This window comes from Macrotis lagotis, chromosome 2 (assembly GCF_037893015.1).
Source record: "Macrotis lagotis isolate mMagLag1 chromosome 2, bilby.v1.9.chrom.fasta, whole genome shotgun sequence".
Classification (NCBI taxonomy): Eukaryota; Metazoa; Chordata; class Mammalia; order Peramelemorphia; family Peramelidae; genus Macrotis; species Macrotis lagotis.
In genome coordinates, this window is record NC_133659.1 from 120,648,059 (window position 1) to 120,660,815 (window position 12,757).

Below are 12,757 nucleotides of genomic sequence, written 5' to 3' on the forward strand. Positions count from 1 at the left end.
GAAAATTTGCTTGGTTGAAAGGTTGATCAGTTTCTGTCAGTTTGTGTTGGGGCTCAGCTTGACCCCGGATCCTCTTGAGTCCATCTTTCTATTTTGCCACATAGACTCTCATAGAATTTACAATTTATATTTGTCCATTTATCTGTTAGGGAATGACCTAAGTCTTATTTGTATTAATTATATATGTGTTTACATACATACACATGAACACAGAGATACATTCAAAGATATTTGTGCTTATACACATGCATACGTATAAACATAAATGTATAAATATATGAATGTATAGATCTCAGATAGCAATCCTTCAATGGAGATGAGTATCTTTGATATAAAGATATTTTCATTTTTTCTGACCATGTCACCTCTCCTCACAATCAATAATCAGTAAACATTTATTAAGTTCCTCTTTTCTAGGCCCTGTGATAATTGACAAAGATACAAAAAGTGACAAAAGTAACTCACAATCCAATAATAAAAGTCAGTGGTCCTGTTTGCTTTCCAGATAAAATTAAAATCTTCTCTTAGCTTGCCTACGTTTTCATTCTTAATCTTTATACTCCTCAAACCCCAAACTAGACAGTCCAGTGACACTGACTTCTTTGCTCTTCCTCGAATTAAGAGTTTCATTAACTACATTCTCCTACTCTGGCCATTTTCACTGGCTGTCCCTCAAGTCTGGAACTCTCTCCTTTCTTACCTTTGCCTTCTGTCTTTCCTGATTTCCTTCAGGTCTCAGCTAAAAGCCCATGTTTTGCAAGGCCTTTTTCAAACCCCCTTAATGCTAGTGTCTTTTTTCTATTTGTGATTGTCTCTAATTTATCAGATAGATGATAGATAGATATCTTGTTTGCTTATAGTTGTTTACATGTTATCTCACCCATTAGATTGTGAGCTTCTTGAAAAAAAAGAGATGTTTTTCTTTCCTCAAGTGCTGGCACAAACTACAAGTTTAATAAATATTTATTGATTTGACTTGATTTCCTATTTTACAGTTTCTTTTTTATCTAAGCTATATTAATTCTCAATGTTCAAAAGCTTTTAAATTTAATGTAATTAAAATTCTGTTGTGATGTCTTCTATTCCTTCTCCTAGAGATAAGAGGGAGCTGCTGGAGGTTTTTGAGAAGGGATTGTTGTGGTCAGACCTGTGTTTTAGAGATAAGAATTTGGCTGAACCTTGATCCTTAAAACTTCTTTTCTTCAAAACCTCATTATCTGACAAAAACTGCTAGAAAAACTAGAAAACAGTATGTCAAAAACTAGGTAAAAATCAACATCTCATACCATGTACCAAGATAAAATCAAAATGGGAATGTGATCTAAGACATAAAGAATGATACCATAAGCAAATTAGGGGAGCATAGTTTACCTGTCAAATCTATGGAAAAGGGAAGAATTTAGAATAAAGAAGATATATTAACTATGAATTACAATTATTATATGTTGTATACATTAATAATAACTACAAATTATAAAAAGGATAATTTTGATTATATAAAAATAAAAAGTTTGTCCAAACAAAACTAATCCAACCAAAATTAGAAGAAAAGCAGAAAACTGGGGGAAAATTTTTATAGCAAGTATCTCTGATAAAGGTCTCATTTCTGAAATGTAAAACAAACTGAGTCAAATTTATAAGAATACTCTGTCCATTTTCAATTGACAGATCAGAGTCAAGATGACTAGTAATGGCTCAAGATGCAGTGTATGGAATGGAAGGAGCCAAATGGCAGTGTGAAGGCAGGAATTCCTGGAAACTTGTTCCCCCAAAATCTCCAAAAGCCATCAAATTTGACTCTAGCCAAAAGAAAGACTGAGTGATACAATTTCCCAGTCCAAGACAACTTAGAAGTTCCACAGAAAAGGGTCTGTTTCATCAGGACAGGGGTTAGAAAAGCCGCTGTGAGTGCAGTAGCCACCACAGTGCAGCATAGCCAGGCTGGGTGCCTAGGTCCCTGGGGGCACCTGGTTCTGTGGCAGAGGGGGTGGTTTCCAGACCTCCTGACCCAGGGATCACCAGGAACAGCTTGAAGGGGTGGTAAGAGAACTCTGCCAAATCAGAGTGAGCACCAACCTCAGAGCAGCCCTGGTGAGAACCTGCAAAAGGAGATGGGGAAGCCAACCTGAACATCCAGGGTGCAGCCCACACACACAGTTAGGGGATCAGGGGAGATTGCAGAGGTCCCTCTGCTCTCCCTGAGGCAGGAATCAGCTGTTGACTCACACCCAAATCCAAGTTGCAGTTTGGGCTCCCATATCACCATAGCCAAGCAGGGACTCCCTCACAACTCTAGGGCAGGGGGAGGGCCTGTGGTCATCCACATACCAAAGCACAGGCAAGAGAGCAGTCAGAGCCTCTCATAAGATCTTGGAGGAATTAAGGTCCCTGTGGGTTGTCCCCAAAAAACCCCAAAGCCTTGGAAGTGCAGTAAATCAGTCATAGACTGAGGAAATAAGCAAACAAAAGAAAAAGTAGAATCTGGCCATTGAAAATTACTTTGGTTCCATGGAAGATTCAGAAGATGACAAAACCAAAACTTCTGTACCCAAAACCTCCAGGAAAAATAGAAAATGGGCTCAGGCTATGGATGAGCTCAAAAAAAGACTTCGAAAAGCAATTAAGGGAGGTAGAAGAAAAACTGGGAGGAGAAATGAGAGTGATGCAGATAAATCACAAAAACCGAATCAGCAGCTAGTGAAAGAAATACCAAAAATATGGAAGAAAATAGTATGCTATAAACCAGTTTAGGCCAAATGGAAAAAGCAACACAAAAGGCAAATGAGGAGAAGAATGCCTTAAGCAGAATTGGCCAGCTGGAAAAGGAGATAAAAAAAGGTCTATGAAGAATATAGAATGAAACTAAAGGAAGCCAATGACTTTGCAAGAAATCAGGAAGAAATAAAACTATTCCCAAAAGAACAAAAATTAGAAGAAAATGTGAAATATTTCATTAGAAAAACAACCGACCTCAAAAACAGATCCAGAAGAGATAATTTTAAAATTATTGGGCTACCTGAAAGTCATGACCAAGAAAAGAGTCTAAAATTCCCCCCAAAAAAAAGAAAAGAAAAAAGATGCAGTGGATGATGTCCTTGGTATCTTTAATGTGTAACCAAGCTTCATAACTGCTGTCATGGTCATTGAAATAAATTGTCCTCATCCTCCCATTCCACCAGGGCAAGTCTTCACATGCTTGAGGGAGATATCCTCCTAACTTCCTGGTGGATTTGAGATCTCTCAGTTACCCTCAACCTGGTTTAGCCCATCTGCTGGAATAGATTAGCTCAGTGTATCTACTGGCCATGCCACAGCTTCTTGGTGAGACAGGTAGATTAGGTGGTAGAAAGTAGCCCTGAAAAGAGCTTAGCAGTGCTCATACCAGAGGTACTAGTGTTCCCTGAACATAATCAACATCCCTAAAGTGCTCTACATTTATATTTTTTATTATTAACAGAGTGAAGTAAGCAGAACTGGGAAAAGAATGTGTAATGACTACAACTGAAATGGAATGATATGCCATTGCAATACCCAAGAGGCTCGCTTGACCTTAGAGAAGAGTTGAAAAAAATGCCCCTCCTTCCCTTATTTGCAGAGGTAGGAGACTTTTGGTACAGAACGTGAATATATTGTCATATTCAAGAGAAAGGAGGAAAAGGAACAAACATTCATTACTGTTTTTGCCAGTCACTGTGCTATATATTTTGCAATGATATCATTTGTTCCCTGATAACAATCCTGAGAATTTATTTTTCACCATCTTTACTGATAAGAAAATGAAGACAGAAAGAAGTTAAGTGATTATCCAAGGTCACACAACTAGAAAAGAACTGAGGTTTTTGAATTCAAGTCTTTCTGACTCACTCTATTCAACTCCTTAGCTTCCCCAGACTCAGGTGATATGCTGATTGACTTTGTTGAAATACCTTTTATTTTTACATGGAATGACTTACTAGGAAGGAGAAAGGGTGTGGATATTTTGGTAATAAAGATGATAAGAAAACAAAATTCATCAACAAAAATTTAGAATCACTTTTTCACCCTCAAATGAATTCAGAGCCTCCCTCCTCTTCTAGGAAAGGTAGGGACTTTTGAGTAGAGAACAATACATTGAATATCTTTGCTACTAAGAAAGACTCAGTGTTTGGGGGGTTAGGAGCATTTTTGCCTTTGAATGTGAAATAAAATTGACATAAATAAAACTTTTTTTACAAAAAGAAATACAGAACCTTGTCTTTTAAAAAACCAATTTGTTTTTAAAAGATGCTGGAGCAGTGGGCTTAAAGTGATTAGTGGAAGAGGAGGTCACAGACAATGACATAGGGATATAGTCTTTGCTTTCTTTAACTCTTCCAAGTAAAAGGAAGTGACAAGCAACCAGCTTCAGATTCTGTTTGATGTTCATTTAGCACATGAAACTGGAACTCACCAGTACTTCCCAGTCTCTGGATTATTTTCTCTTTAATAATTGGTATCCTTACAGGCCATGTGAAATTTCTGAAAGTAGGCTTCCTGCTATTCACTACTTTACCAAGAACAAATAATCACAATTCCATTAAAAATTAAAAATATAGTCCATGTAGAAGAATAATTTTTGGATTTTTGAGAATTCATAAAGTAAAGAATTAAGTAGCTGCAAAGGTAGGTTGTCTTGGGTAGTTTATTTGATTTTATAATGTAGGATCACTTAAGAGGAAGACAGCTATAAGAGAGTAGTGAGCATTGGATCTAGAGTGAAGGAAGGTTTGAATTCAAATGTGACCTTGGATATTGAGTAGCTTTGTGAACCTGGGCAAGTCACTTAACTTCTGTCTACCTTAGTTTCCTCATTTGTAAAATGGGCATAATGATAGTATCTATGTCCCTGGGTTGTTGTGATAATTAAATGGGATAACATTTGTAAAATACTTTGCAAATCCTGTCTCAGATATGTATTAACTGTGTGACTTCAGAAAGTCACTTAACCTGAGTCTACCTCAGTTTCTTCATTTTTAAAAATGAGGACAATGATGACATCTACCTCCCAAGGTTGAAGTACTATGTAAATGAAGTCTATTATTAAGTGTACAAATATTTATTGGAGTCAAGAAAGCTGGAGTACAAATTCTGACTCTGCTACAAAAATAATCTCTGTGCCATTTGGGCTAGTCAGTTAAACACAAATCCCCCCAAGCAATTTTCCAAGATTAAATTCTGGATGGCTATAGATCTGAATTTAGAGAGGGAGTTTCTTCTAATTGTGACTTCTTGAAAGTCCCAAAAACTGTTATGATGTCCAAAGCACTGAGTACTGAGAAAAGACTAGTGAATTTAGCATTTGGCAGCACTGGCAACCTTAAAGAGGGAAGTTTAAGTCAAAAGGTGCAACACATTCTACCTTCTGACCAAACTATCCTAGCAAGTAAGTGTTCTCCAGTCTTGATGTTCCATCTTCTTTCTCCATGCCTCTTCAAAGTCTGTCTCTTTGCCTTCATGTTCCCTTCTCTTTTCTGTCTTATAGAATCCCTACCTTTCTCTAAGTCTCATTCCAAGTTGCATCTACCACATGAAAACTTTTTTTAAACTTTCAAGTTGTCAGGGCTGTCTCCCTCCCCAAATTTCCTTTTTTATTTTAACATAGTGGTGAATTAGATGTAAAAGGTAAGGTTTTTCAAAAAAGGTATAGTTTGCATTTGGCACCATCATGCCCAAATACTGATTGAATCTAATTGAATTTGGTCATAAAAGGTGAAAGTAAATATAAGAAGACAGTTTAAAAAGTCAAGTGAAAAATTTTAAAGAAGGAGAATGGTACATGCTCATCAACTGAGAAGGAGATCTGCCTAAGAAGAGTTGGAAAATGGGGAATGGAACAAAATGACTGAAGTAGAAAGCTTTTAGAGGAGTTTAACTTCTGTTAGTCCCAAAAAATTAATAGAAGGAGAATGGGATCAATCAATAATGATGATGATAATAATAGATAATATTTATATAGCACTTATATTCTAGACACTATACTAAGGGTTTCGCAAATTTCATCTCATTAGATCCTAGTACCTACTCTGGGAGTTTGGTGCTGTTATGAGATTAAGTTCTGGTTCCCATAGCTAGTATCTGAGGTTGGGTTCGAGCTTCGGTCTTCATGACTCCATGACTCTCTACTTACCCACTGCCCCAAGTAGAGGATCTGGTCTTGAAGAACCAGAAAGACGATCAATCCCTCTGAGACTGAAGCAAAGAAGGATGAATGGTAAGGGTATATAGATGGATTTTGAAGCTTAGAGTAGGAAGCAAGAAAGAACTTATAGTAGATAGCCTATATTTTTCTGAGTAAAAATAGAAGATGAGGTCTACTTCTGAGAGAGAAGGGTGAGGAGTTTGGAATAGGTGATTACATGCATATGATGAGTCAATCTGGGCTGAATAAAATTATTGCCTTATAAAAGTCTGAGCACAGCTGAGATTAGATAAGAAGTTTCTAGTTAGTGGTTCCAAATGGAGCAACTATTTGACTTTCTCCAGGATAGTAATAAGAATAGAAAAGATATGTAACAAGGTTAACCCTGCTTTAGGTTTTAGGAAAGTGTGAACGACAAAGGACCAAGGAGTCAAGGGATTGAAACATGAAGTAGAGGGTATTTTTGATTCATCAGTCATGAGATCAAGACTGTGAAGAGCAAATAGTGAGTCTAGCTCAGGTGATGGGGTGGGATCTGGGGGAGATGGAGGGATTAGGGAATGAGGATGAGGGAAAGGGAAGGGTAGGAGATAGGTGAAATTTCAGAGGGCAACTTATGGAGGATAGTGAGACTTACAAGAAGACTATTCTTGTGAGTGATTAGGGTGGACTGAACATTTAGGGCAAAAGTGCTAAGGATATTAATGAAGTAGGAAGCCAGAGAACATAAGAATGTATGTCAAAGTCTTTGAGTACAAATTGGGGGGGCCAGGGTTGAAGATAAGTCTTATAAACCTGGGACTGAACTCCTTGAAAAAGAAGGGAAAATAACCTGAAGACCAGAAAATGTCTATGATAAGAATCTGGATCTGAGCAGCACAGAAGTAGAAATAAGAAGCAAAATAAAATTTTCACTTCTCCTGGGAAGGAAGGGAATATGGAAGGGGGTACAAGAAAAGGAATAGTCATTCCTGGAGGGAATAACTAGTAAAACAATAAGCATTTATTAAGTGCCTGCTCTGTGTCAGCTAAGCACTAGGGATAAAAAAGACGAGTTAAAAAATAGTCCCTAATCTTAAAGAGTTTACAGTCTAATGAGTGTTCCAACATGTGAACAGGGTATATATATTGAAGATATATAAGCAGGATAAATTGAAGATAATCAAAATACAGAAGGCATATTAAGGTAGAAACTTCAGGAAAGGCTTCTTATAGACATTGGGATTTTAGCTAGAGCTTAATAGAAGTCAGGGAGGTCAGGAGATGAAGATTGTGAGGGAGAGGCATGGGAGCTTACCAGTAAATGTATGGAGTTAATTTTTATTTATTTATTTATATATACATATAATTTTTCATAATTTTTGATAAAATTATATATATAATTAAGTCTGCATTTTTCACTGTATACATTTATTATATATGTGAAAATATGACTTACAGTATTTCTCATGACTAATGGGTATCATATTTCTTGCCTTCTCAAGGGGTGGGGAAGGGGTGGAGGGAGGGAGAGAATTTAGAACTGAAAAAAATATATATATATGCATATATATCAAATACATGGAGTTAGGAAATAAAAGGTCTTCAATGAGAAACAGCAAGGAAGTTGGTATTTACTAGATCAAAGATTACGCGGAGGTAATAAGGTCTAAAGAGACAATAAAGGTGGTTGGGACCAGGTTATGGAGTTTAAATGCCAAACATAGTATTTTTCTTTTGATCTTGGAGGTGATAGGGAGCCTCTGGAGTTTATTGAATAAGGAGACAGCATGGTCAGACATGCATTTTAAGATCACTTTGACTAGGAGGATGGGAGACTTGAGTCAGGGAGACTAGTCAGAAGTATAATACTGTAATAGTCCAGACATGAGATGACAACAGGCAGGAATCCAGGGTCTTCTCTCAGGAGCCACTTTTCTGAGTGTAGACAAAAAAGTAAAATTGTGAAAGGAAGAAATCTAGAATGATAAGATACTTATCAACAATAGCATAGGATTCCAGAAAGCACAACGGAAGGGATGGGGCCATCTGCTGGATATTGTTATCAAATAAGTTATTAAACCAGAAACTATTATTGTGAGTGGTAAATTAGTAAAAATGATCTCTTTGGACTTTTCATTCCCTCATTCTTAAAGGTCTTTGTTTACCTCTTAAGAACACAGTTATTCCACCTAAATTCTCCCACAAAAATAACTACTCTGGATAATAATGATTATAATGATAGCTTAAACTTATTATCACTACTATATGTTAGGCACTGAGCTAATTACTTTGCAATTGTTGTCACTTTCGATCCTCACAACAACTCTGTGAGGTAGCTGCTGTTATCATTCCCATTTTACAGATAAAGAAACTGGGGCAAACAGAGGTCACACAGCTAGCAGAAATGTCTGAGGCCAGGTTTGACTTCAGGTCTTCCTGACTCCAGTCCCAGAACCCTTTCCACTGCATCACCTAGCTGCCTTCTAATCTCAGGAATAAATTAATGTTTACTACATTTAGAAATGAATTTTTAATACAGAATCATTCAAGTGTTTTTCTACAGCTATTTTTTATTCCAGTCCTATAGCATTTCTGCTTCATCAGGGTTTTTCATTTACCACTCTCTCACTATCACTGTAACCACATCTTTCTTCTCTTTTTTCTTCCTTCCTTCCCTTCCCTTTCCTTCCTTTCTTTTCTTTTCCTTTCTTTTTTCTTTTTCTTTTTTCTTTCTTTCTTTCTTCCTTCCTTCCTTCCTTCCTTCTTTATTCCTTCTTTCCTTTCTTCTTTCTTCTTCCCTCCTTCCTTTCTTTCTTTTTCTTTTTTGTCTAATTTTTAAATTTCATTTTTTTCCAATTACATGAAAGGCAGTTTTCAACATTCATTTTTTGAAAGATTTTGAGTTCCACATTTTTCTGCCTTCCCCCTCACCCCCCTTCCCATGATAGCAAGTTATCTAACATTGGTCATACATGTACAATCATGTTTAATATATTTCCATATTAGTCATTGTAAGGAAGAAGAAGAATCAGAGCATAAGGGTAAAAACATGAGAAAAATTAAAATCAAATTTAAAAAATGAAAATAATATGCTTTGGTTTAGATATGGATGGTATTTTCTATCTTTTAGAATTATCTTTGCTCATTAAACTCTAACATGCACATTCACTTGAAGACAAGAAACATCCAGAACTAACTAGCTGCATGACCCTGGGCAATTTATATAATCTCTCTGACCCTCAATTTTCTCAACTTTAAAAAAAAGTATAAGAACAAGTGTAAGATCTATTTTACAAGTAAAAATCAAATAATAAATAAATCAAATAAATAATAAATAAATATATATAATATATATATATAATATTATATATATAATATATATATATATATATATATATATATATATATATATATAGTGCTTTTTTAAGGTTTTTTGCAAAGCAATGGGGTTAAGTGGCTTGCCCAAGGTCACACAGCTAGGCAATTATTAAGTATCTGCGGCAGGATTTGAACTCAGATCCTCCTGACTCCAGGGCCAGTGCTCTATCCACTGCGCCACCTAGCTGCCCCTAAAGCTCTTTTTAAGGGTTAAACCCTATAAGTATTATATAAATGTCCATTGTCATTATTCATTAGGGATAGAATTGGTCCCATTATTTCATCAATGGGGAAACTCAAGGTTAAGTAACTCCACTAGGCTATATCCTAAAGAGATCATCAAAAAGGTAAAAAGACCCACATGTACAAAAATATTTCTAGCAGCGATTTTTGTGGTAGCAAAGATTTAGAAATTGAGGGAATGCCCATCAATTGGGACATGGCTGAACAAGTTGTGGTATATGTATGTGATGGAGTACTATTGTTCTATAGTAAATGTTCTATAAGAAGCAGGTAGATGGATTTCAGAAAAACCTGGAAAGACTTACTCCATGAATTGATATTGAGTAAAGTGAGTAGAACCATTGAAGACAGTAATAGCAACACTGTGTGGTGATCAGCTATGATAGACTTAACTCTTCTCAGCAATACAGTGATCAAAGACAATTCCAAAAGATTTGTAATGGAAAATGTCATCAACACAGTGAGAAAAAACTATGGAGAATGAATGCAGATTGAAACATACTGTTTTCACTTTTTAGAATTTGTTTTTTATGGTTCCCATGGTTTTCCCCTTTTGTTCTGATTCTTCTTTCACAACATGACTAGTGTGGAAATATGTACATATTTCACCTATATCAGATTGCTTGTTATCTTGGAGAGGAGGGAGGGAATGAAGGAAGGGAGAAAAATCTGAAAATCACATTCTCACAAAAACATTGAAAATTATCTTTACATATAATTGAGAAAAATATTTTTGATCAAAAAAATAACTTGACCAGTTATCTAGGCATTAATTATATCATAGATAGGTTTTGAATGTATGTCTTCTTGGCTTCCTGGCTAGCTCTCCATTAGCCATATCATACTACCTCTCATTATCATTCCATCTCAAATTGCTGTGACTTTGAGGGGGGGTGGTTACAGTTTAGTGGGGAAGAAATGTGAAAAAGTAATGAAAAATATAAGCCTTTTAATGATAAAGGGGAAACAATAATGGTCCCTTTATCATTTTCCCACCTTGGGTTAAGCATCCCATAAGCAGAGACATCGTGTTTCTGGGGTCTCTAAGGCAAGCACTTATTTCCCTTAGTGTCCTAAGGCACAAGTTATTTTTAGACTTAATCCACAAGACATCATAGTTCTCATATTCATGGGTGCATCACAAATACCATAGAGAATTGACCCATGCCTGGAGAACCACAGTGGAAAGACCGAAGAAACTATTCTTAGGTTAAGATAATTCACCAGAGACTGATGTTATGGAACGATAGGGCTGGGTTTTAAAGTGCAAGACAGTCCAGTCTCTCAATGGAGGTATTTGTCATTTCTGTACATCCATCATTATAGTCTATCTTGGCTAAACCCTTTGGCTAAGGATCAGAGGGCCCCAGTGGGTCATTGTCATATACCTGTAGGATTCTCTTACTCTCCTGGTTATTGATTTATCCTTTTTGGAATTCTTTCCTATTGATTTATTAGGTCCATACATCTTCTGATGGCCAGCTCCTGTCTATAAAAGGTGACTGAGATAAACTGTTTCACTATCATGTGTTTTATAGCTTAGCTGACGTTCATTTACTGAATCTTCAATTTGCCCCATGTTAGTATTAGTGCTAATAGGGGCTATGAGGCAGGCCTTGATATCTCTATGTGCATTCTTGATCCCATTTAAGAATGATGTATAAATGGCCGTAAAACATAATTATCAAACTTGCACCAGGCGAGGACAGTTTGAAGAATACAGTCTCCCTGGAGTCTCTAAAAATAAAAAAGAAGCAGGAATAGAAATGATTTCCTTCAAGAGAGAAATGAATGGTATATGTTACAAATACCAAAGTGCTCTATGTTATCTTTGCTAAGATAACGCTTAGCACTATGATATAGTGATAGATCCCATGCCCAGGAAAGACATTGTGGGAAATACAGCTTTTTAAACAGGTTTTTGGGCTTTTTTAGTAAGATAAAAATGGGTAAAGGAAAGGGACAGGGATGAGGAATCCTTAAACAACCCAATACAAATGCACAAATTGAAATGGGTCATTTTGTGTTGGCTTCTTCTTTTTGTCTTGCCACCCATGTTCCATATACCACTCAAGCCTTGAGTATTGTGTATGATCAGTAAATGATACTTGTGGTGATACTAATTGTTGTTGACAATGACAGAAGTAGATGATTTTAGAGGATCATGAAAAATAGGCAATTTTTCTTGCCACACTACCTTTTTTGTGTTATTTATATGCTATGGTAACTTGGTAATAGTGGAAAGAACATTAAATTCAAGAGAACCAAGTTCAAATTTCCATCTTTCCTATTTACTAAGTGATCTTGGACAAATGACTTTTCTGTTTGGCACTTTAGTTTCCTTATCTGTAAAATGAGAGTAAAATCGATGACAAAGACCAGCAGACAACATTAGAAATTCTGAAATGCATAAAATATATGTATAGCATTATGTAATATCAAACCAAATTTTACAGTAAGGTTCTGTAAATACCTCATGAAAGAAAAAGAAAAAAGAAAAAATCCAGATTTCTCTGATATGAAGGGAGGGTCCAAAAATTGTATGTGGATTTCCCAGATCATTGCTAGATCCCCAGCCCTCGTGGTTAAGAAAGGATAATTGTGTATATATATATATATATATATATATATATATATATATATATATATATACATACATATATATATGTATTATTTACTTCATTAGATTATTATGAAAAAATATTTGTAAATCTTAAAACAATCTTGTAAATGAGAGTTTTTATTACTTTGTCAAGATTGCCCTTGTCTTCAAAATCTTTTCTAGAATTGGATATTTGTTGTGTGACATTCCTGGCTCTCAAACAAATACTTGGGAAGATGGGACAAAGACTCAGAATGAGTCAGAAATGCAGGCAGGGCTAGTTTTGAAAAGGTCTTATCTTCTGACATTCTCATGGTTTATTAGAGACTTGAGCCCCTGTCCTGTGGAAGTGATACTTTTAATTGACATTTATATAGAGCTTTATAGTTTCAAAG